Here is a 20,483-nt window from a genome sequence, read left to right on the forward strand (position 1 = left end):
ACAGAGTAGACTGTCATTGCAGCCACTTTTGACCTGCAATGTGGTAAAAGTTGTTTTTGTCCGAAATAAAACAGCTAGAATAAAATCTTAAGGCAATAGTGTTTTCCTTTTTGAACAAGGGAAAGATGAGCATTTTGAAACTGGGAATCAGCCACTTTTATAAAGACTAGTGCTTCTGAAACTTCTCATATCTGAAGAGGGGGCACCCAGAGTTGAACTGGGGACCTCTTGATCTACAGTCAAATGCTCTACCACTGAGCTATACCCCCAATTATTTTTGATAAGTTCAGTCTGTGGGCCACTCTGTTGGACTACAGATGGGTGGCTCTGCTGGAGGAAGTCTGCACCTGCGGTGGAATGTACTGGTGATGGCGTAAACCGTCATTGCAGCCACTTTTGTCCTGCAATGTGGTAAAAGTTGTTTTTGTCCAACATAAAACAGCTAGAATAAAAGCTTAGGGGAATATTGTTTTCCTTTTTGAACATGTTGAAACAGGGAATCAACCACTTCCATAAAGACTAGTGCTTCTGAAACTTCTAATATTTGTAGAGGGGGCACCCAGAGTTGAACTGGGGACCTCTTGATCTGCAGTCAAATGCTCTACCGCTGAGCTATACCCCCAATTCTTTTTGATATGTTCAGTCTGCGGGCCACTCTGTTGGACTACAGACGGGTGGCTCTGCTGGAGGCAGTCTGCAACTGCGATGGAATGGAATGTTGACAGAGTAGACTGTCATTGCAGCCACCTTTGACCTGCAATGTGGTAAAAGTTGTTTTTGTCCGAAATAAAACAGCTAGAATAAAATCTTAAGGCAATAGTGTTTTCCTTTTTGAACAAGGGAAAGATGAGCTTTTTGAAACTGGGTATCAGCCACTTTTATAAAGACTAGTGCTTCTGAAACTTCTCATATCTGAAGAGGGGGCACCCAGAGTTGAACTGGGGACCTCTTGATCTGCAGTCAAATGCTCTACCACTGAGCTATACCCCCAACTAGTTTTGATAAGTTCAGTCTGCTGGCCACTCTGTTGGACTACAGACGGGTGGCTCTGCTGGAGGCAGTCTGCAACTGCGATGGAATGGAATGTTGACAGAGTAGACTGTCATTGCAGCCACCTTTGACCTGCAATGTGGTAAAAGTTGTTTTTGTCCGAAATAAAACAGCTAGAATAAAATCTTAAGGCAATAGTGTTTTCCTTTTTGAACAAGGGAAAGATGAGATTTTTGAAACTGGGTATCAGCCACTTTTATAAAGACTAGTGCTTCTGAAACTTCTCATATCTGAAGAGGGGGCACCCAGAGTTGAACTGCGGACCTCTTGATCTGCAGTCAAATGCTCTACCACTGAGCTATACCCCCAACTAGTTTTGATAAGTTCAGTCTGCTGGCCACTCTGTTGGACTACAGACGGGTGGCTCTGCTGGAGGAAGTCTGCACCTGCGGTGGAATGTACTGGTGATGGCGTAAACTGTCATTGCAGCCACTTTTGGCCTGCAATGTGGTAAAAGTTGTTTTTGTCCAACATAAAACAGCTAGAATAAAAGCTTAATGGAATATTGTTTTCCTTTTTGAACATGTTGAAACAGGGAATCAACCACTTCCATAAAGACTAGTGCTTCTGAAACTTCTAATATCTGTAGAGGGGGCACCCAGAGTTGAACTGGGGACCTCTTGATCTGCAGTCAAATGCTCTACCGCTGAGCTATACCCCCAATTGTTTTTGATATGTTCAGTCTGCGGGCCACTCTGTTGGACTACAGACGGGTGGCTCTGCTGGAGGCAGTCTGCAACTGCGATGGAATGGAATGTTGACAGAGTAGACTGTCATTGCAGCCACTTTTGACCTGCAATGTGGTAAAAGTTGTTTTTGTCCGAAATAAAACAGCTAGAATAAAATCTTAAGGCAATAGTGTTTTCCTTTTTGAACAAGGGAAAGATGAGCATTTTGAAACTGGGAATCAGCCACTTTTATAAAGACTAGTGCTTCTGAAACTTCTCATATCTGAAGAGGGGGCACCCAGAGTTGAACTGGGGACCTCTTGATCTGCAGTCAAATGCTCTACCACTGAGCTATACCCCCAATTATTTTTGATAAGTTCAGTCTGTGGGCCACTCTGTTGGACTACAGATGGGTGGCTCTGCTGGAGGAAGTCTGCACCTGCGGTGGAATGTACTGGTGATGGCGTAAACCGTCATTGCAGCCACTTTTGTCCTGCAATGTGGTAAAAGTTGTTTTTGTCCAACATAAAACAGCTAGAATAAAAGCTTAGGGGAATATTGTTTTCCTTTTTGAACATGTTGAAACAGGGAATCAACCACTTCCATAAAGACTAGTGCTTCTGAAACTTCTAATATCTGTAGAGGGGGCATCCAGAGCTAAACTGGGGACCTCTTGATCTGCAGTCAAATGCTCTACCACTGAGCTATACCCCCAACTAGTTTTGATAAGTTCAGTCTGCTGGCCACTCTGTTGGACGACAGACGGGTGGCTCTGCTGGAGGCAGTCTGCAACTGCGATGGAATGGAATGTTGACAGAGTAGACCGTCATTGCAGCCACCTTTGACCTGCAATGTGGTAAAAGTTGTTTTTGTCCGAAATAAAACAACTAGAATAAAGTCTTAAGGCAATAGTGTTTTCCTTTTTGAACAAGGGAAAGATGAGCTTTTTGAAACTGGGTATCAGCCACTTTTATAAAGACTAGTGCTTCTGAAACTTCTCATATCTGAAGAGGGGGCACCCAGAGTTGAACTGGGGACCTCTTGATCTGCAGTCAAATGCTCTACCACTGAGCTATACCCCCAACTAGTTTTGATAAGTTCAGTCTGCTGGCCACTCTGTTGGACTACAGACGGGTGGCTCTGCTGGAGGAAGTCTGCACCTGCGGTGGAATGTACTGGTGATGGCGTAAACTGTCATTGCAGCCACTTTTGGCCTGCAATGTGGTAAAAGTTGTTTTTGTCCAACATAAAACAGCTAGAATAAAAGCTTAATGGAATATTGTTTTCCTTTTTGAACATGTTGAAACAGGGAATCAACCACTTCCATAAAGACTAGTGCTTCTGAAACTTCTAATATCTGTAGAGGGGGCACCCAGAGTTGAACTGGGGACCTCTTGATCTGCAGTCAAATGCTCTACCGCTGAGCTATACCCCCAATTCTTTTTGATATGTTCAGTCTGCGGGCCACTCTGTTGGACTACAGATGGGTGGCTCTGCTGGAGGAAGTCTGCACCTGCGGTGGAATGTACTGGTGATGGCGTAAACCGTCATTGCAGCCACTTTTGTCCTGCAATGTGGTAAAAGTTGTTTTTGTCCAACATAAAACAGCTAGAATAAAAGCTTAGGGGAATATTGTTTTCCTTTTTGAACATGTTGAAACAGGGAATCAACCACTTCCATAAAGACTAGTGCTTCTGAAACTTCTAATATTTGTAGAGGGGGCACCCAGAGTTGAACTGGGGACCTCTTGATCTGCAGTCAAATGCTCTACCGCTGAGCTATACCCCCAATTCTTTTTGATATGTTCAGTCTGCGGGCCACTCTGTTGGACTACAGACGGGTGGCTCTGCTGGAGGCAGTCTGCAACTGCGATGGAATGGAATGTTGACAGAGTAGACTGTCATTGCAGCCACCTTTGACCTGCAATGTGGTAAAAGTTGTTTTTGTCCGAAATAAAACAGCTAGAATAAAATCTTAAGGCAATAGTGTTTTCCTTTTTGAACAAGGGAAAGATGAGCTTTTTGAAACTGGGTATCAGCCACTTTTATAAAGACTAGTGCTTCTGAAACTTCTCATATCTGAAGAGGGGGCACCCAGAGTTGAACTGGGGACCTCTTGATCTGCAGTCAAATGCTCTACCACTGAGCTATACCCCCAACTAGTTTTGATAAGTTCAGTCTGCTGGCCACTCTGTTGGACTACAGACGGGTGGCTCTGCTGGAGGCAGTCTGCAACTGCGATGGAATGGAATGTTGACAGAGTAGACTGTCATTGCAGCCACCTTTGACCTGCAATGTGGTAAAAGTTGTTTTTGTCCGAAATAAAACAGCTAGAATAAAATCTTAAGGCAATAGTGTTTTCCTTTTTGAACAAGGGAAAGATGAGATTTTTGAAACTGGCTATCAGCCACTTTTATAAAGACTAGTGCTTCTGAAACTTCTCATATCTGAAGAGGGGGCACCCAGAGTTGAACTGCGGACCTCTTGATCTGCAGTCAAATGCTCTACCACTGAGCTATACCCCCAACTAGTTTTGATAAGTTCAGTCTGCTGGCCACTCTGTTGGACTACAGACGGGTGGCTCTGCTGGAGGAAGTCTGCACCTGCGGTGGAATGTACTGGTGATGGCGTAAACTGTCATTGCAGCCACTTTTGGCCTGCAATGTGGTAAAAGTTGTTTTTGTCCAACATAAAACAGCTAGAATAAAAGCTTAATGGAATATTGTTTTCCTTTTTGAACATGTTGAAACAGGGAATCAACCACTTCCATAAAGACTAGTGCTTCTGAAACTTCTAATATCTGTAGAGGGGGCACCCAGAGTTGAACTGGGGACCTCTTGATCTGCAGTCAAATGCTCTACCGCTGAGCTATACCCCCAATTGTTTTTGATATGTTCAGTCTGCGGGCCACTCTGTTGGACTACAGACGGGTGGCTCTGCTGGAGGCAGTCTGCAACTGCGATGGAATGGAATGTTGACAGAGTAGACTGTCATTGCAGCCACTTTTGACCTGCAATGTGGTAAAAGTTGTTTTTGTCCGAAATAAAACAGCTAGAATAAAATCTTAAGGCAATAGTGTTTTCCTTTTTGAACAAGGGAAAGATGAGCATTTTGAAACTGGGAATCAGCCACTTTTATAAAGACTAGTGCTTCTGAAACTTCTCATATCTGAAGAGGGGGCACCCAGAGTTGAACTGGGGACCTCTTGATCTGCAGTCAAATGCTCTACCACTGAGCTATACCCCCAATTATTTTTGATAAGTTCAGTCTGTGGGCCACTCTGTTGGACTACAGATGGGTGGCTCTGCTGGAGGAAGTCTGCACCTGCGGTGGAATGTACTGGTGATGGCGTAAACCGTCATTGCAGCCACTTTTGTCCTGCAATGTGGTAAAAGTTGTTTTTGTCCAACATAAAACAGCTAGAATAAAAGCTTAATGGAATATTGTTTTCCTTTTTGAACATGTTGAAACAGGGAATCAACCACTTCCATAAAGACTAGTGCTTCTGAAACTTCTCATATCTCAGAGGGGGCACCCAGAGTTGAACTGGGGACCTCTTGATCTGCAGTCAAATGCTCTACCACTGAGCTATACCCCCAACTAGTTTTGATAAGTTCAGTCTGCTGGCCACTCTGTTGGACTACAGACGGGTGGCTCTGCTGGAGGCAGTCTGCAACTGCGATGGAATGGAATGTTGACAGAGTAGACTGTCATTGCAGCCACCTTTGACCTGCAATGTGGTAAAAGTTGTTTTTGTCCGAAATAAAACAGCTAGAATAAAATCTTAAGGCAATAGTGTTTTCCTTTTTGAACAAGCGAAAGATGAGATTTTTGAAACTGGGTATCAGCCACTTTTATAAAGACTAGTGCTTCTGAAACTTCTCATATCTGAAGAGGGGGCACCCAGAGTTGAACTGGGGACCTCTTGATCTGCAGTCAAATGCTCTACCACTGAGCTATACCCCCAACTAGTTTTGATAAGTTCAGTCTGCTGGCCACTCTGTTGGACTACAGACGGGTGGCTCTGCTGGAGGAAGTCTGCACCTGCGGTGGAATGTACTGGTGATGGCGTAAACTGTCATTGCAGCCACTTTTGGCCTGCAATGTGGTAAAAGTTGTTTTTGTCCAACATAAAACAGCTAGAATAAAAGCTTAATGGAATATTGTTTTCCTTTTTGAACATGTTGAAACAGGGAATCAACCACTTCCATAAAGACTAGTGCTTCTGAAACTTCTAATATCTGTAGAGGGGGCACCCAGAGTTGAACTGGGGACCTCTTGATCTGCAGTCAAATGCTCTACCGCTGAGCTATACCCCCAATTCTTTTTGATATGTTCAGTCTGCGGGCCACTCTGTTGGACTACAGACAGCCACCTTTGACCTGCAATGTGGTAAAAGTTGTTTTTGTCCGAAATAAAACAGCTAGAATAAAATCTTAAGGCAATAGTGTTTTCCTTTTTGAACAAGGGAAAGATGAGCTTTTTGAAACTGGGTATCAGCCACTTTTATAAAGACTAGTGCTTCTGAAACTTCTCATATCTGAAGAGGGGGCACCCAGAGTTGAACTGGGGACCTCTTGATCTGCAGTCAAATGCTCTACCACTGAGCTATACCCCCAACTAGTTTTGATAAGTTCAGTCTGCTGGCCACTCTGTTGGACTACAGACGGGTGGCTCTGCTGGAGGAAGTCTGCACCTGCGGTGGAATGTACTGGTGATGGCGTAAACTGTCATTGCAGCCACTTTTGGCCTGCAATGTGGTAAAAGTTGTTTTTGTCCAACATAAAACAGCTAGAATAAAAGCTTAATGGAATATTGTTTTCCTTTTTGAACATGTTGAAACAGGGAATCAACCACTTCCATAAAGACTAGTGCTTCTGAAACTTCTCATATCTCAGAGGGGGCACCCAGAGTTGAACTGGGGACCTCTTGATCTGCAGTCAAATGCTCTACCACTGAGCTATACCCCCAACTAGTTTTGATAAGTTCAGTCTGCTGGCCACTCTATTGGACTACAGACGGGTGGCTCTGCTGGAGGCAGTCTGCAACTGCGATGGAATGGAATGTTGACAGAGTAGACTGTCATTGCAGCCACCTTTGACCTGCAATGTGGTAAAAGTTGTTTTTGTCCGAAATAAAACAGCTAGAATAAAATCTTAAGGCAATAGTGTTTTCCTTTTTGAACAAGGGAAAGATGAGATTTTTGAAACTGGGTATCAGCCACTTTTATAAAGACTAGTGCTTCTGAAACTTCTCATATCTGAAGAGGGGGCACCCAGAGTTGAACTGGGGACCTCTTGATCTGCAGTCAAATGCTCTACCGCTGAGCTATACCCCCAATTCTTTTTGATATGTTCAGTCTGCGGGCCACTCTGTTGGACTACAGACAGCCACCTTTGACCTGCAATGTGGTAAAAGTTGTTTTTGTCCGAAATAAAACAGCTAGAATAAAATCGTAAGGCAATAGTGTTTTCCTTTTTGAACAAGGGAAAGATGAGCTTTTTGAAACTGGGTATCAGCCACTTTTATAAAGACTAGTGCTTCTGAAACTTCTCATATCTGAAGAGGGGGCACCCAGAGTTGAACTGGGGACCTCTTGATCTGCAGTCAAATGCTCTACCACTGAGCTATACCCCCAACTAGTTTTGATAAGTTCAGTCTGCTGGCCACTCTGTTGGACTACAGACGGGTGGCTCTGCTGGAGGCAGTCTGCAACTGCGATGGAATGGAATGTTGACAGAGTAGACTGTCATTGCAGCCACCTTTGACCTGCAATGTGGTAAAAGTTGTTTTTGTCCGAAATAAAACAGCTAGAATAAAATCTTAAGGCAATAGTGTTTTCCTTTTTGAACAAGGGAAAGATGAGATTTTTGAAACTGGGTATCAGCCACTTTTATAAAGACTAGTGCTTCTGAAACTTCTCATATCTGAAGAGGGGGCACCCAGAGTTGAACTGGGGACCTCTTGATCTGCAGTCAAATGCTCTACCACTGAGCTATACCCCCAACTAGTTTTGATAAGTTCAGTCTGCTGGCCACTCTGTTGGACTACAGACGGGTGGCTCTGCTGGAGGAAGTCTGCACCTGCGGTGGAATGTACTGGTGATGGCGTAAACTGTCATTGCAGCCACTTTTGGCCTGCAATGTGGTAAAAGTTGTTTTTGTCCAACATAAAACAGCTAGAATAAAAGCTTAATGGAATATTGTTTTCCTTTTTGAACATGTTGAAACAGGGAATCAACCACTTCCATAAAGACTAGTGCTTCTGAAACTTCTCATATCTCTGAGGGGGCACCCAGAGTTGAACTGGAGACCTCTTGATCTGCAGTCAAATGCTCTACCACTGAGCTATACCCCCAACTAGTTTTGATAAGTTCAGTCTGCTGGCCACTCTGTTGGACTACAGACGGGTGGCTCTGCTGGAGGCAGTCTGCAACTGCGATGGAATGGAATGTTGACAGAGTAGACTGTCATTGCAGCCACCTTTGACCTGCAATGTGGTAAAAGTTGTTTTTGTCCGAAATAAAACAGCTAGAATAAAATCTTAAGGCAATAGTGTTTTCCTTTTTGAACAAGGGAAAGATGAGATTTTTGAAACTGGGTATCAGCCACTTTTATAAAGACTAGTGCTTCTGAAACTTCTCATATCTGAAGAGGGGGCACCCAGAGCTGAACTGGGGACCTCTTGATCTGCAGTCAAATGCTCTACCACTGAGCTATACCCCCAACTAGTTTTGATAAGTTCAGTCTGCTGGCCACTCTGTTGGACTACAGACGGGTGGCTCTGCTGGAGGAAGTCTGCACCTGCGGTGGAATGTACTGGTGATGGCGTAAACTGTCATTGCAGCCACTTTTGGCCTGCAATGTGGTAAAAGTTGTTTTTGTCCAACATAAAACAGCTAGAATAAAAGCTTAATGGAATATTGTTTTCCTTTTTGAACATGTTGAAACAGGGAATCAACCACTTCCATAAAGACTAGTGCTTCTGAAACTTCTAATATCTGTAGAGGGGGCACCCAGAGTTGAACTGGGGACCTCTTGATCTGCAGTCAAATGCTCTACCGCTGAGCTATACCCCCAATTCTTTTTGATATGTTCAGTCTGCGGGCCACTCTGTTGGACTACAGACAGCCACCTTTGACCTGCAATGTGGTAAAAGTTGTTTTTGTCCGAAATAAAACAGCTAGAATAAAATCTTAAGGCAATAGTGTTTTCCTTTTTGAACAAGGGAAAGATGAGCTTTTTGAAACTGGGTATCAGCCACTTTTATAAAGACTAGTGCTTCTGAAACTTCTCATATCTGAAGAGGGGGCACCCAGAGTTGAACTGGGGACCTCTTGATCTGCAGTCAAATGCTCTACCAATGAGCTATACCCCCAACTAGTTTTGATAAGTTCAGTCTGCTGGCCACTCTGTTGGACGACAGACAGGTGGCTCTGCTGGAGGCAGTCTGCAACTGCGATGGAATGGAATGTTGACAGAGTAGACTGTCATTGCAGCCACTTTTGACCTGCAATGTGGTAAAAGTTGTTTTTGTCCGAAATAAAACAGCTAGAATAAAATCTTAAGGCAATAGTGTTTTCCTTTTTGAACAAGGGAAAGATGAGCTTTTTGAAACTGGGTATCAGCCACTTTTATAAAGACTAGTGCTTCTGAAACTTCTCATATCTGAAGAGGGGGCACCCAGAGTTGAACTGGGGACCTCTTGATCTCCAGTCAAATGCTCTACCACTGAGCTATACCCCCAACTAGTTTTGATAAGTTCAGTCTGCTGGCCACTCTGTTGGACTACAGACGGGTGGCTCTGCTGGAGGCAGTCTGCAACTGCGATGGAATGGAATGTTGACAGAGTAGACTGTCATTGCAGCCACCTTTGACCTGCAATGTGGTAAAAGTTGTTTTTGTCCGAAATAAAACAGCTAGAATAAAATCTTAAGGCAATAGTGTTTTCCTTTTTGAACAAGGGAAAGATGAGCTTTTTGAAACTGGGTATCAGCCACTTTTATAAAGACTAGTGCTTCTGAAACTTCTCATATCTGAAGAGGGGGCACCCAGAGTTGAACTGGGGACCTCTTGATCTGCAGTCAAATGCTCTACCAATGAGCTATACCCCCAACTAGTTTTGATAAGTTCAGTCTGCTGGCCACTCTGTTGGACTACAGACGGGTGGCTCTGCTGGAGGAAGTCTGCACCTGCGGTGGAATGTACTGGTGATGGCGTAAACTGTCATTGCAGCCACTTTTGGCCTGCAATGTGGTAAAAGTTGTTTTTGTCCAACATAAAACAGCTAGAATAAAAGCTTAATGGAATATTGTTTTCCTTTTTGAACATGTTGAAACAGGGAATCAACCACTTCCATAAAGACTAGTGCTTCTGAAACTTCTAATATCTGTAGAGGGGGCACCCAGAGTTGAACTGGGGACCTCTTGATCTGCAGTCAAATGCTCTACCGCTGAGCTATACCCCCAATTCTTTTTGATATGTTCAGTCTGCGGGCCACTCTGTTGGACTACAGACAGCCACCTTTGACCTGCAATGTGGTAAAAGTTGTTTTTGTCCGAAATAAAACAGCTAGAATAAAATCTTAAGGCAATAGTGTTTTCCTTTTTGAACAAGGGAAAGATGAGCTTTTTGAAACTGGGTATCAGCCACTTTTATAAAGACTAGTGCTTCTGAAACTTCTCATATCTGAAGAGGGGGCACCCAGAGTTGAATTGGGGACCTCTTGATCTGCAGTCAAATGCTCTACCACTGAGCTATACCCCCAACTAGTTTTGATAAGTTCAGTCTGCTGGCCACTCTGTTGGACTACAGACGGGTGGCTCTGCTGGAGGCAGTCTGCAACTGCGATGGAATGGAATGTTGACAGAGTAGACTGTCATTGCAGCCACCTTTGACCTGCAATGTGGTAAAAGTTGTTTTTGTCCGAAATAAAACAGCTAGAATAAAATCTTAAGGCAATAGTGTTTTCCTTTTTGAACAAGGGAAAGATGAGCTTTTTGAAACTGGGTATCAGCCACTTTTATAAAGACTAGTGCTTCTGAAACTTCTCATATCTGAAGAGGGGGCACCCAGAGTTGAACTGGGGACCTCTTGATCTGCAGTCAAATGCTCTACCAATGAGCTATACCCCCAACTAGTTTTGATAAGTTCAGTCTGCTGGCCACTCTGTTGGACTACAGACGGGTGGCTCTGCTGGAGGAAGTCTGCACCTGCGGTGGAATGTACTGGTGATGGCGTAAACTGTCATTGCAGCCACTTTTGGCCTGCAATGTGGTAAAAGTTGTTTTTGTCCAACATAAAACAGCTAGAATAAAAGCTTAATGGAATATTGTTTTCCTTTTTGAACATGTTGAAACAGGGAATCAACCACTTCCATAAAGACTAGTGCTTCTGAAACTTCTAATATCTGTAGAGGGGGCACCCAGAGTTGAACTGGGGACCTCTTGATCTGCAGTCAAATGCTCTACCGCTGAGCTATACCCCCAATTGTTTTAGATATGTTCAGTCTGCGGGCCACTCTGTTGGACTACAGACGGGTGGCTCTGCTGGAGGCAGTCTGCAACTGCGATGGAATGGAATGTTGACAGAGTAGACTGTCATTGCAGCCACCTTTGACCTGCAATGTGGTAAAAGTTGTTTTTGTCCGAAATAAAACAGCTAGAATAAAATCTTAAGGCAATAGTGTTTTCCTTTTTGAACAAGGGAAAGATGAGCTTTTTGAAACTGGGTATCAGCCACTTTTATAAAGACTAGTGCTTCTGAAACTTCTCATATCTGAAGAGGGGGCACCCAGAGTTGAACTGGGGACCTCTTGATCTGCAGTCAAATGCTCTACCGCTGAGGTATACCCCCAATTATTTTTGATAAGTTCAGTCTGTGGGCCACTCTGTTGGACTACAGATGGGTGGCTCTGCTGGAGGAAGTCTGCACCTGCGGTGGAATGTACTGGTGATGGCGTAAACTGTCATTGCAACCACTTTTGGCCTGCAATGTGGTAAAAGTTGTTTTTGTCCAACATAAAACAGCTAGAATAAAAGCTTAGGGGAATATTGTTTTCCTTTTTGAACATGTTGAAACAGGGAATCAACCACTTCCATAAAGACTAGTGCTTCTGAAACTTCTAATATCTGTAGAGGGGGCACCCAGAGTTGAACTGGGGACCTCTTGATCTGCAGTCAAATGCTCTACCACTGAGCTATACCCCCAACTAGTTTTGATAAGTTCAGTCTGCTGGCCACTCTGTTGGACGACAGACGGGTGGCTCTGCTGGAGGCAGTCTGCAACTGCGATGGAATGGAATGTTGACAGAGTAGACTGTCATTGCAGCCACCTTTGACCTGCAATGTGGTAAAAGTTGTTTTTGTCCGAAATAAAACAGCTAGAATAAAATCTTAAGGCAATAGTGTTTTCCTTTTTGAACAAGGGAAAGATGAGCTTTTTGAAACTGGGTATCAGCCACTTTTATAAAGACTAGTGCTTCTGAAACTTCTCATATCTGAAGAGGGGGCACCCAGAGTTGAACTGGGGACCTCTTGATCTGCAGTCAAATGCTCTACCACTGAGCTATACCCCCAACTAATTTCGATAAGTTCAGTCTGCTGGCCACTCTGTTGGACTACAGACGGGTGGCTCTGCTGGAGGCAGTCTGCAACTGCGATGGAATGGAATGTTGACAGAGTAGACTGTCATTGCAGCCACCTTTGACCTGCAATGTGGTAAAAGTTGTTTTTGTCCGAAATAAAACAGCTAGAATAAAATCTTAAGGCAATAGTGTTTTCCTTTTTGAACAAGGGAAAGATGAGATTTTTGAAACTGGGTATCAGCCACTTTTATAAAGACTAGTGCTTCTGAAACTTCTCATATCTGAAGAGGGGGCACCCAGAGTTGAACTGCGGACCTCTTGATCTGCAGTCAAATGCTCTACCACTGAGCTATACCCCCAACTAGTTTTGATAAGTTCAGTCTGCTGGCCACTCTGTTGGACTACAGACGGGTGGCTCTGCTGGAGGAAGTCTGCACCTGCGGTGGAATGTACTGGTGATGGCGTAAACTGTCATTGCAGCCACTTTTGGCCTGCAATGTGGTAAAAGTTGTTTTTGTCCAACATAAAACAGCTAGAATAAAAGCTTAATGGAATATTGTTTTCCTTTTTGAACATGTTGAAACAGGGAATCAACCACTTCCATAAAGACTAGTGCTTCTGAAACTTCTAATATCTGTAGAGGGGGCACCCAGAGTTGAACTGGGGACCTCTTGATCTGCAGTCAAATGCTCTACCGCTGAGCTATACCCCCAATTGTTTTTGATATGTTCAGTCTGCGGGCCACTCTGTTGGACTACAGACGGGTGGCTCTGCTGGAGGCAGTCTGCAACTGCGATGGAATGGAATGTTGACAGAGTAGACTGTCATTGCAGCCACTTTTGACCTGCAATGTGGTAAAAGTTGTTTTTGTCCGAAATAAAACAGCTAGAATAAAATCTTAAGGCAATAGTGTTTTCCTTTTTAAACAAGGGAAAGATGAGCTTTTTGAAACTGGGAATCAGCCACTTTTATAAAGACTAGTGCTTCTGAAACTTCTAATATCTGTAGAGGGGGCACCCAGAGTTGAACTGGGGACCTCTTGATCTGCAGTCAAATGCTCTACCACTGAGCTATACCCCCAATTGTTTTTGATATGTTCAGTCTGCGGGCCACTCTGTTGGACTACAGACGGGTGGCTCTGCTGGAGGCAGTCTGCACCTGCGGTGGAATGTACTGGTGATGGCGTAAACTGTCATTGCAACCACTTTTGGCCTGCAATGTGGTAAAAGTTGTTTTTGTCCAACATAAAACAGCTAGAATAAAAGCTTAGGGGAATATTGTTTTCCTTTTTGAACATGTTGAAACAGGGAATCAACCACTTCCATAAAGACTAGTGCTTCTGAAACTTCTAATATCTGTAGAGGGGGCACCCAGAGTTGAACTGGGGACCTCTTGATCTGCAGTCAAATGCTCTACCGCTGAGCTATACCCCCAATTGTTTTTGATATGTTCAGTCTGCGGGCCACTCTGTTGGACTACAGACGGGTGGCTCTGCTGGAGGCAGTCTGCAACTGCGATGGAATGGAATGTTGACAGAGTAGACTGTCATTGCAGCCACTTTTGACCTGCAATGTGGTAAAAGTTGTTTTTGTCCGAAATAAAACAGCTAGAATAAAATCTTAAGGCAATAGTGTTTTCCTTTTTGAACAAGGGAAAGATGAGCTTTTTGAAACTGGGAATCAGCCACTTTTATAAAGACTAGTGCTTCTGAAACTTCTCATATCTGAAGAGGGGGCACCCAGAGTTGAACTGGGGACCTCTTGATCTGCAGTCAAATGCTCTACCACTGAGCTATACCCCCAATTATTTTTGATAAGTTCAGTCTGTGGGCCACTCTGTTGGACTACAGATGGGTGGCTCTGCTGGAGGAAGTCTGCACCTGCGGTGGAATGTACTGGTGATGGCGTAAACCGTCATTGCAGCCACTTTTGTCCTGCAATGTGGTAAAAGTTGTTTTTGTCCAACATAAAACAGCTAGAATAAAAGCTTAGGGGAATATTGTTTTCCTTTTTGAACATGTTGAAACAGGGAATCAACCACTTCCATAAAGACTAGTGCTTCTGAAACTTCTAATATCTGTAGAGGGGGCACCCAGAGCTGAACTGGGGACCTCTTGATCTGCAGTCAAATGCTCTACCACTGAGCTATACCCCCAACTAGTTTTGATAAGTTCAGTCTGCTGGCCACTCTGTTGGACGACAGACGGGTGGCTCTGCTGGAGGCAGTCTGCAACTGCGATGGAATGGAATGTTGACAGAGTAGACTGTCATTGCAGCCACCTTTGACCTGCAATGTGGTAAAAGTTGTTTTTGTCCGAAATAAAACAGCTAGAATAAAATCTTAAGGCAATAGTGTTTTCCTTTTTGAACAAGGGAAAGATGAGCTTTTTGAAACTGGGTATCAGCCACTTTTATAAAGACTAGTGCTTCTGAAACTTCTCATATCTGAAGAGGGGGCACCCAGAGTTGAACTGGGGACCTCTTGATCTGCAGTCAAATGCTCTACCGCTGAGGTATACCCCCAATTATTTTTGATAAGTTCAGTCTGTGGGCCACTCTGTTGGACTACAGATGGGTGGCTCTGCTGGAGGAAGTCTGCACCTGCGGTGGAATGTACTGGTGATGGCGTAAACTGTCATTGCAACCACTTTTGGCCTGCAATGTGGTAAAAGTTGTTTTTGTCCAACATAAAACAGCTAGAATAAAAGCTTAGGGGAATATTGTTTTCCTTTTTGAACATGTTGAAACAGGGAATCAACCACTTCCATAAAGACTAGTGCTTCTGAAACTTCTAATATCTGTAGAGGGGGCACCCAGAGTTGAACTGGGGACCTCTTGATCTGCAGTCAAATGCTCTACCACTGAGCTATACCCCCAACTAGTTCTGATAAGTTCAGTCTGCTGGCCACTCTGTTGGACTACAGACGGGTGGCTCTGCTGGAGGCAGTCTGCAACTGCGATGGAATGGAATGTTGACAGAGTAGACTGTCATTGCAGCCACTTTTGACCTGCAATGTGGTAAAAGTTGTTTTTGTCCGAAATAAAACAGCTAGAATAAAATCTTAAGGCAATAGTGTTTTCCTTTTTAAACAAGGGAAAGATGAGCTTTTTGAAACTGGGAATCAGCCACTTTTATAAAGACTAGTGCTTCTGAAACTTCTAATATCTGTAGAGGGGGCACCCAGAGTTGAACTGGGGACCTCTTGATCTGCAGTCAAATGCTCTACCACTGAGCTATACCCCCAATTGTTTTTGAAATGTTCAGTCTGCGGGCCACTCTGTTGGACTACAGACGGGTGGCTCTGCTGGAGGCAGTCTGCACCTGCGGTGGAATGTACTGGTGATGGCGTAAACTGTCATTGCAACCACTTTTGGCCTGCAATGTGGTAAAAGTTGTTTTTGTCCAACATAAAACAGCTAGAATAAAAGCTTAGGGGAATATTGTTTTCCTTTTTGAACATGTTGAAACAGGGAATCAACCACTTCCATAAAGACTAGTGCTTCTGAAACTTCTAATATCTGTAGAGGGGGCACCCAGAGTTGAACTGGGGACCTCTTGATCTGCAGTCAAATGCTCTACCACTGAGCTATACCCCCAACTAGTTCTGATAAGTTCAGTCTGCTGGCCACTCTGTTGGACGACAGACGGGTGGCTCTGCTGGAGGCAGTCTGCAACTGCGATGGAATGGAATGTTGACAGAGTAGACTGTCATTGCAGCCACCTTTGACCTGCAATGTGGTAAAAGTTGTTTTTGTCCGAAATAAAACAGCTAGAATAAAATCTTAAGGCAATAGTGTTTTCCTTTTTGAACAAGGGAAAGATGAGCTTTTTGAAACTGGGTATCAGCCACTTTTATAAAGACTAGTGCTTCTGAAACTTCTCATATCTGAAGAGGGGGCACCCAGAGTTGAACTGGGGACCTCTTGATCTGCAGTCAAATGCTCTACCGCTGAGGTATACCCCCAATTATTTTTGATAAGTTCAGTCTGTGGGCCACTCTGTTGGACTACAGATGGGTGGCTCTGCTGGAGGAAGTCTGCACCTGCGGTGGAATGTACTGGTGATGGCGTAAACTGTCATTGCAACCACTTTTGGCCTGCAATGTGGTAAAAGTTGTTTTTGTCCAACATAAAACAGCTAGAATAAAAGCTTAGGGGAATATTGTTTTCCTTTTTGAACATGTTGAAACAGGGAATCAACCACTTCCATAAAGACTAGTGCTTCTGAAACTTCTAATATCTGTAGAGGGGGCACCCAGAGTTGAACTGGGGACCTCTTGATCTGCAGTCAAATGCTCTACCACTGAGCTATACCCCCAACTAGTTCTGATAAGTTCAGTCTGCTGGCCACTCTGTTGGACGACAGACGGGTGGCTCTGCTGGAGGCAGTCTGCAACTGCGATGGAATGGAATGTTGACAGAGTAGACTGTCATTGCAGCCACCTTTGACCTGCAATGTGGTAAAAGTTGTTTTTGTCCGAAATAAAACAGCTAGAATAAAATCTTAAGGCAATAGTGTTTTCCTTTTTGAACAAGGGAAAGATGAGCTTTTTGAAACTGGGTATCAGCCACTTTTATAAAGACTAGTGCTTCTGAAACTTCTCATATCTGAAGAGGGGGCACCCAGAGTTGAACTGGGGACCTCTTGATCTGCAGTCAAATGCTCTACCGCTGAGGTATACCCCCAATTATTTTTGATAAGTTCAGTCTGTGGGCCACTCTGTTGGACTACAGATGGGTGGCTCTGCTGGAGGAAGTCTGCACCTGCGGTGGAATGTACTGGTGATGGCGTAAACTGTCATTGCAACCACTTTTGGCCTGCAATGTGGTAAAAGTTGTTTTTGTCCAACATAAAACAGCTAGAATAAAAGCTTAGGGGAATATTGTTTTCCTTTTTGAACATGTTGAAACAGGGAATCAACCACTTCCATAAAGACTAGTGCTTCTGAAACTTCTAATATCTGTAGAGGGGGCACCCAGAGTTGAACTGGGGACCTCTTGATCTGCAGTCAAATGCTCTACCACTGAGCTATACCCCCAACTAGTTCTGATAAGTTCAGTCTGCTGGCCACTCTGTTGGACTACAGACGGGTGGCTCTGCTGGAGGCAGTCTGCAACTGCGATGGAATGGAATGTTGACAGAGTAGACTGTCATTGCAGCCACTTTTGACCTGCAATGTGGTAAAAGTTGTTTTTGTCCGAAATAAAACAGCTAGAATAAAATCTTAAGGCAATAGTGTTTTCCTTTTTAAACAAGGGAAAGATGAGCTTTTTGAAACTGGGAATCAGCCACTTTTATAAAGACTAGTGCTTCTGAAACTTCTAATATCTGTAGAGGGGGCACCCAGAGTTGAACTGGGGACCTCTTGATCTGCAGTCAAATGCTCTACCACTGAGCTATACCCCCAATTGTTTTTGATATGTTCAGTCTGCGGGCCACTCTGTTGGACTACAGACGGGTGGCTCTGCTGGAGGCAGTCTGCACCTGCGGTGGAATGTACTGGTGATGGCGTAAACCGTCATCGCAGCTACTTTTGCCCTGCAATGTGGTAAAAGTTGTTTTTCTCCAACATAAAACAGCTAGAATAAAAGCTTAGGGGAATATTGTTTTCCTTTTTGAACATGTTGAAACAGGGAATCAACCACTTCCATAAAGACTAGTGCTTCTGAAACTTCTAATATCTGTAGAGGGAGCACCCAGAGTTGAACTGGTGACCTCTTGATCTGCAGTCAAATGCTCTACCACTGAGCTATACCCCCAACTAGTTTTGATAAGTTCAGTCTGCTGGCCACTCTGTTGGACTACAGACGGGTGGCTCTGCTGGAGGCAGTCTGCAACTGCGATGGAATGGAATGTTGACAGAGTAGACTGTCATTGCAGCCACTTTTGACCTGCAATGTGGTAAAAGTTGTTTTTGTCCGAAATAAAACAGCTAGAATAAAATCTTAAGGCAATAGTGTTTTCCTTTTTAAACAAGGGAAAGATGAGCTTTTTGAAACTGGGAATCAGCCACTTTTATAAAGACTAGTGCTTCTGAAACTTCTAATATCTGTAGAGGGGGCACCCAGAGTTGAACTGGGGACCTCTTGATCTGCAGTCAAATGCTCTACCACTGAGCTATACCCCCAATTGTTTTTGATATGTTCAGTCTGCGGGCCACTCTGTTGGACTACAGACGGGTGGCTCTGCTGGAGGCAGTCTGCACCTGCGGTGGAATGTACTGGTGATGGCGTAAACCGTCATCGCAGCTACTTTTGCCCTGCAATGTGGTAAAAGTTGTTTTTCTCCAACATAAAACAGCTAGAATAAAAGCTTAGGGGAATATTGTTTTCCTTTTTGAACATGTTGAAACAGGGAATCAACCACTTCCATAAAGACTAGTGCTTCTGAAACTTCTAATATCTGTAGAGGGGGCACCCAGAGTTGAACTGGTGACCTCTTGATCTGCAGTCAAATGCTCTACCACTGAGCTATACCCCCAACTAGTTCTGATAAGTTCAGTCTGCTGGCCACTCTGTTGGACTACAGACGGGTGGCTCTGCTGGAGGCAGTCTGCAACTGCGATGGAATGGAATGTTGACAGAGTAGACTGTCATTGCAGCCACCTTTGACCTGCAATGTGGTAAAAGTTGTTTTTGTCCGAAATAAAACAGCTAGAATAAAATCTTAAGGCAATAGTGTTTTCCTTTTTGAACAAGGGAAAGATGAGCTTTTTGAAACTGGGTATCAGCCACTTTTATAAAGACTAGTGCTTCTGAAACTTCTCATATCTGAAGAGGGGGCACCCAGAGTTGAACTGGGGACCTCTTGATCTGCAGTCAAATGCTCTACCACTGAGCTATACCCCCAACTAGTTTTGATAAGTTCAGTCTGCTGGCAACTCTGTTGGACTACAGACGGGTGGCTCTGCTGGAGGCAGTCTGCAACTGCGATGGAATGTACTGGTGATGGCGTAAACCGTCATCGCAGCTACTTTTGCCCTGCAATGTGGTAAAAGTTGTTTTTGTCCAACATAAAACAGCTAGAATAAAAGCTTAGGGGAATATTGTTTTCCTTTTTGAACATGTTGAAACTGGGAATCAACCACTTCCATAAAGACTAGTGCTTCTGAAACTTCTAATATCTGTAGAGGGGGCACCCAGAGTTGAACTGGGGACCTCTTGATCTGCAGTCAAATGCTCTACCACTGAGCTATACCCCCAATTCTGTTTGATAAATTCAGTCTGCGGGCCACTCTGTTGGACTACAGACGGGTGGCTCTGCTGGAGGCATTCTGCACCTGCGGTGGAATGTACTGGTGATGGCGTAAACCGTCATCGCAGCTACTTTTGCCCTGCAATGTGGTAAAATTTGTTTTTGTCCAACATAAAACAGCTAGAATAAAATCTTAAGGGAATAGTGTTTTCCTTTTTGAACAAGGGAGAGATGAGCTTTTTGAAACTGGGAATCAGCCACTTTTATAAAGACTAGTGTTTCCGAAACCTCTAATATCTGAAGAGGGGGCACCCAGAGTTGAACTGGGGACCTCTTGATCTGCAGTCAAATGCTCTACCACTGAGCTATACCCCCAATTGTGTTTGATAAATTCAGTCTGTGGGCCACTCTGTTGGACTACAGACGGGTGGCTCTGCTGGAGGCAGTCTGCACCTGCGGTGGAATGTCCTGGTGATGGCGTAGACCGTAATGGTGATGGCGTAGACCGTCATCGCACGTGATCACGTGATGTGATTTACAACGCATTGGTCGGTGCGTTTACTGCACCGCTGAACAAGTGCCGTAAAGGCTGAAAAAGCTGCGCCGGTTAAAATAGAAGCGCTCTGTCAAAATAAAATCGATTTTAGGTCCTGGGTCCGGATACAACGGCGTCTGGGTCCGGATCCGGACCGCGGTCCGCCAATTGGCGACCCCTGGCGTAGACCGTAATGGTGATGGCTTAGACCAGGCATGTCCAAAGTCCGGCCCGCGGGCCAATCACGGCCAGAGGTCAGATTTTATATGGCCCGCACCTTCTGTCTTAAAATGCATTATTTATGGCCCGCCAGCACAGTCAAAACGGAATGAATAAATCATACAAATTCAACATGCAATTCCTCTTTTTACCTCATGGTGGCAGCACCACTCTATAACTGTCTGGCTGTTTGAAATTGGCTCTGACCCTTGACCTGTCATGTTACGGCAAGTA

The 20,483-nt window shown here is 44.3% G+C and overlaps 47 non-coding genes across 47 annotated transcripts; all 47 read right to left on the bottom strand.

Moving 5' to 3' along the window:
• Positions 1–197: 197 nt before the first annotated feature.
• trnay-gua (transfer RNA tyrosine (anticodon GUA)) lies at positions 198–269 on the bottom strand. Its single transcript has one exon. It is a non-coding gene; the product is annotated as a tRNA-Tyr (tRNA).
• A 281-nt stretch (positions 270–550) lies between these two features.
• Positions 551–622, bottom strand: trnac-gca (transfer RNA cysteine (anticodon GCA)). The gene has a single exon. It is a non-coding gene; the product is annotated as a tRNA-Cys (tRNA).
• Positions 623–918: 296 nt separating this feature from the next.
• Positions 919–990, bottom strand: trnac-gca (transfer RNA cysteine (anticodon GCA)). The gene has a single exon. It is a non-coding gene; the product is annotated as a tRNA-Cys (tRNA).
• A 649-nt stretch (positions 991–1,639) lies between these two features.
• trnac-gca (transfer RNA cysteine (anticodon GCA)) lies at positions 1,640–1,711 on the bottom strand. Its single transcript has one exon. It is a non-coding gene; the product is annotated as a tRNA-Cys (tRNA).
• Positions 1,712–2,007: 296 nt separating this feature from the next.
• Positions 2,008–2,079, bottom strand: trnac-gca (transfer RNA cysteine (anticodon GCA)). The gene has a single exon. It is a non-coding gene; the product is annotated as a tRNA-Cys (tRNA).
• A 649-nt stretch (positions 2,080–2,728) lies between these two features.
• trnac-gca (transfer RNA cysteine (anticodon GCA)) lies at positions 2,729–2,800 on the bottom strand. The gene has a single exon. It is a non-coding gene; the product is annotated as a tRNA-Cys (tRNA).
• Positions 2,801–3,081: 281 nt separating this feature from the next.
• On the bottom strand, positions 3,082–3,153 carry trnac-gca (transfer RNA cysteine (anticodon GCA)). Its single transcript has one exon. It is a non-coding gene; the product is annotated as a tRNA-Cys (tRNA).
• Positions 3,154–3,434: 281 nt separating this feature from the next.
• On the bottom strand, positions 3,435–3,506 carry trnac-gca (transfer RNA cysteine (anticodon GCA)). The gene has a single exon. It is a non-coding gene; the product is annotated as a tRNA-Cys (tRNA).
• Positions 3,507–3,802: 296 nt separating this feature from the next.
• Positions 3,803–3,874, bottom strand: trnac-gca (transfer RNA cysteine (anticodon GCA)). Its single transcript has one exon. It is a non-coding gene; the product is annotated as a tRNA-Cys (tRNA).
• A 649-nt stretch (positions 3,875–4,523) lies between these two features.
• On the bottom strand, positions 4,524–4,595 carry trnac-gca (transfer RNA cysteine (anticodon GCA)). The gene has a single exon. It is a non-coding gene; the product is annotated as a tRNA-Cys (tRNA).
• A 296-nt stretch (positions 4,596–4,891) lies between these two features.
• trnac-gca (transfer RNA cysteine (anticodon GCA)) lies at positions 4,892–4,963 on the bottom strand. Its single transcript has one exon. It is a non-coding gene; the product is annotated as a tRNA-Cys (tRNA).
• Positions 4,964–5,243: 280 nt separating this feature from the next.
• trnac-gca (transfer RNA cysteine (anticodon GCA)) lies at positions 5,244–5,315 on the bottom strand. The gene has a single exon. It is a non-coding gene; the product is annotated as a tRNA-Cys (tRNA).
• Positions 5,316–5,611: 296 nt separating this feature from the next.
• trnac-gca (transfer RNA cysteine (anticodon GCA)) lies at positions 5,612–5,683 on the bottom strand. Its single transcript has one exon. It is a non-coding gene; the product is annotated as a tRNA-Cys (tRNA).
• Positions 5,684–5,964: 281 nt separating this feature from the next.
• trnac-gca (transfer RNA cysteine (anticodon GCA)) lies at positions 5,965–6,036 on the bottom strand. Its single transcript has one exon. It is a non-coding gene; the product is annotated as a tRNA-Cys (tRNA).
• Positions 6,037–6,263: 227 nt separating this feature from the next.
• On the bottom strand, positions 6,264–6,335 carry trnac-gca (transfer RNA cysteine (anticodon GCA)). The gene has a single exon. It is a non-coding gene; the product is annotated as a tRNA-Cys (tRNA).
• A 280-nt stretch (positions 6,336–6,615) lies between these two features.
• Positions 6,616–6,687, bottom strand: trnac-gca (transfer RNA cysteine (anticodon GCA)). The gene has a single exon. It is a non-coding gene; the product is annotated as a tRNA-Cys (tRNA).
• Positions 6,688–6,983: 296 nt separating this feature from the next.
• On the bottom strand, positions 6,984–7,055 carry trnac-gca (transfer RNA cysteine (anticodon GCA)). Its single transcript has one exon. It is a non-coding gene; the product is annotated as a tRNA-Cys (tRNA).
• A 227-nt stretch (positions 7,056–7,282) lies between these two features.
• On the bottom strand, positions 7,283–7,354 carry trnac-gca (transfer RNA cysteine (anticodon GCA)). The gene has a single exon. It is a non-coding gene; the product is annotated as a tRNA-Cys (tRNA).
• A 296-nt stretch (positions 7,355–7,650) lies between these two features.
• trnac-gca (transfer RNA cysteine (anticodon GCA)) lies at positions 7,651–7,722 on the bottom strand. Its single transcript has one exon. It is a non-coding gene; the product is annotated as a tRNA-Cys (tRNA).
• Positions 7,723–8,002: 280 nt separating this feature from the next.
• On the bottom strand, positions 8,003–8,074 carry trnac-gca (transfer RNA cysteine (anticodon GCA)). The gene has a single exon. It is a non-coding gene; the product is annotated as a tRNA-Cys (tRNA).
• Positions 8,075–8,370: 296 nt separating this feature from the next.
• On the bottom strand, positions 8,371–8,442 carry trnac-gca (transfer RNA cysteine (anticodon GCA)). Its single transcript has one exon. It is a non-coding gene; the product is annotated as a tRNA-Cys (tRNA).
• Positions 8,443–8,723: 281 nt separating this feature from the next.
• trnac-gca (transfer RNA cysteine (anticodon GCA)) lies at positions 8,724–8,795 on the bottom strand. The gene has a single exon. It is a non-coding gene; the product is annotated as a tRNA-Cys (tRNA).
• A 227-nt stretch (positions 8,796–9,022) lies between these two features.
• trnac-gca (transfer RNA cysteine (anticodon GCA)) lies at positions 9,023–9,094 on the bottom strand. The gene has a single exon. It is a non-coding gene; the product is annotated as a tRNA-Cys (tRNA).
• A 296-nt stretch (positions 9,095–9,390) lies between these two features.
• trnas-gga (transfer RNA serine (anticodon GGA)) lies at positions 9,391–9,462 on the bottom strand. Its single transcript has one exon. It is a non-coding gene; the product is annotated as a tRNA-Ser (tRNA).
• Positions 9,463–9,758: 296 nt separating this feature from the next.
• trnac-gca (transfer RNA cysteine (anticodon GCA)) lies at positions 9,759–9,830 on the bottom strand. The gene has a single exon. It is a non-coding gene; the product is annotated as a tRNA-Cys (tRNA).
• A 281-nt stretch (positions 9,831–10,111) lies between these two features.
• trnac-gca (transfer RNA cysteine (anticodon GCA)) lies at positions 10,112–10,183 on the bottom strand. Its single transcript has one exon. It is a non-coding gene; the product is annotated as a tRNA-Cys (tRNA).
• Positions 10,184–10,410: 227 nt separating this feature from the next.
• trnac-gca (transfer RNA cysteine (anticodon GCA)) lies at positions 10,411–10,482 on the bottom strand. The gene has a single exon. It is a non-coding gene; the product is annotated as a tRNA-Cys (tRNA).
• Positions 10,483–10,778: 296 nt separating this feature from the next.
• Positions 10,779–10,850, bottom strand: trnac-gca (transfer RNA cysteine (anticodon GCA)). Its single transcript has one exon. It is a non-coding gene; the product is annotated as a tRNA-Cys (tRNA).
• A 281-nt stretch (positions 10,851–11,131) lies between these two features.
• On the bottom strand, positions 11,132–11,203 carry trnac-gca (transfer RNA cysteine (anticodon GCA)). Its single transcript has one exon. It is a non-coding gene; the product is annotated as a tRNA-Cys (tRNA).
• A 649-nt stretch (positions 11,204–11,852) lies between these two features.
• On the bottom strand, positions 11,853–11,924 carry trnac-gca (transfer RNA cysteine (anticodon GCA)). The gene has a single exon. It is a non-coding gene; the product is annotated as a tRNA-Cys (tRNA).
• A 296-nt stretch (positions 11,925–12,220) lies between these two features.
• On the bottom strand, positions 12,221–12,292 carry trnac-gca (transfer RNA cysteine (anticodon GCA)). The gene has a single exon. It is a non-coding gene; the product is annotated as a tRNA-Cys (tRNA).
• A 649-nt stretch (positions 12,293–12,941) lies between these two features.
• On the bottom strand, positions 12,942–13,013 carry trnac-gca (transfer RNA cysteine (anticodon GCA)). The gene has a single exon. It is a non-coding gene; the product is annotated as a tRNA-Cys (tRNA).
• Positions 13,014–13,309: 296 nt separating this feature from the next.
• trnac-gca (transfer RNA cysteine (anticodon GCA)) lies at positions 13,310–13,381 on the bottom strand. Its single transcript has one exon. It is a non-coding gene; the product is annotated as a tRNA-Cys (tRNA).
• Positions 13,382–13,662: 281 nt separating this feature from the next.
• On the bottom strand, positions 13,663–13,734 carry trnac-gca (transfer RNA cysteine (anticodon GCA)). Its single transcript has one exon. It is a non-coding gene; the product is annotated as a tRNA-Cys (tRNA).
• Positions 13,735–14,030: 296 nt separating this feature from the next.
• Positions 14,031–14,102, bottom strand: trnac-gca (transfer RNA cysteine (anticodon GCA)). Its single transcript has one exon. It is a non-coding gene; the product is annotated as a tRNA-Cys (tRNA).
• Positions 14,103–14,383: 281 nt separating this feature from the next.
• trnac-gca (transfer RNA cysteine (anticodon GCA)) lies at positions 14,384–14,455 on the bottom strand. Its single transcript has one exon. It is a non-coding gene; the product is annotated as a tRNA-Cys (tRNA).
• A 649-nt stretch (positions 14,456–15,104) lies between these two features.
• On the bottom strand, positions 15,105–15,176 carry trnac-gca (transfer RNA cysteine (anticodon GCA)). The gene has a single exon. It is a non-coding gene; the product is annotated as a tRNA-Cys (tRNA).
• A 296-nt stretch (positions 15,177–15,472) lies between these two features.
• On the bottom strand, positions 15,473–15,544 carry trnac-gca (transfer RNA cysteine (anticodon GCA)). The gene has a single exon. It is a non-coding gene; the product is annotated as a tRNA-Cys (tRNA).
• Positions 15,545–15,825: 281 nt separating this feature from the next.
• On the bottom strand, positions 15,826–15,897 carry trnac-gca (transfer RNA cysteine (anticodon GCA)). Its single transcript has one exon. It is a non-coding gene; the product is annotated as a tRNA-Cys (tRNA).
• A 649-nt stretch (positions 15,898–16,546) lies between these two features.
• On the bottom strand, positions 16,547–16,618 carry trnac-gca (transfer RNA cysteine (anticodon GCA)). Its single transcript has one exon. It is a non-coding gene; the product is annotated as a tRNA-Cys (tRNA).
• Positions 16,619–17,267: 649 nt separating this feature from the next.
• On the bottom strand, positions 17,268–17,339 carry trnac-gca (transfer RNA cysteine (anticodon GCA)). The gene has a single exon. It is a non-coding gene; the product is annotated as a tRNA-Cys (tRNA).
• Positions 17,340–17,635: 296 nt separating this feature from the next.
• On the bottom strand, positions 17,636–17,707 carry trnac-gca (transfer RNA cysteine (anticodon GCA)). The gene has a single exon. It is a non-coding gene; the product is annotated as a tRNA-Cys (tRNA).
• Positions 17,708–18,356: 649 nt separating this feature from the next.
• On the bottom strand, positions 18,357–18,428 carry trnac-gca (transfer RNA cysteine (anticodon GCA)). Its single transcript has one exon. It is a non-coding gene; the product is annotated as a tRNA-Cys (tRNA).
• A 281-nt stretch (positions 18,429–18,709) lies between these two features.
• Positions 18,710–18,781, bottom strand: trnac-gca (transfer RNA cysteine (anticodon GCA)). The gene has a single exon. It is a non-coding gene; the product is annotated as a tRNA-Cys (tRNA).
• Positions 18,782–19,077: 296 nt separating this feature from the next.
• trnac-gca (transfer RNA cysteine (anticodon GCA)) lies at positions 19,078–19,149 on the bottom strand. The gene has a single exon. It is a non-coding gene; the product is annotated as a tRNA-Cys (tRNA).
• Positions 19,150–19,430: 281 nt separating this feature from the next.
• On the bottom strand, positions 19,431–19,502 carry trnac-gca (transfer RNA cysteine (anticodon GCA)). The gene has a single exon. It is a non-coding gene; the product is annotated as a tRNA-Cys (tRNA).
• A 296-nt stretch (positions 19,503–19,798) lies between these two features.
• On the bottom strand, positions 19,799–19,870 carry trnac-gca (transfer RNA cysteine (anticodon GCA)). Its single transcript has one exon. It is a non-coding gene; the product is annotated as a tRNA-Cys (tRNA).
• Between the last annotated feature and the right edge of the window lie 613 nt (positions 19,871–20,483).

The sequence above is a fragment of the Anarhichas minor genome, unplaced genomic scaffold (genome assembly GCF_050575085.1).
Source record: "Anarhichas minor isolate MPS153535 unplaced genomic scaffold, ASM5057508v1 ptg000055l, whole genome shotgun sequence".
Classification (NCBI taxonomy): domain Eukaryota; kingdom Metazoa; phylum Chordata; class Actinopteri; order Perciformes; family Anarhichadidae; genus Anarhichas; species Anarhichas minor.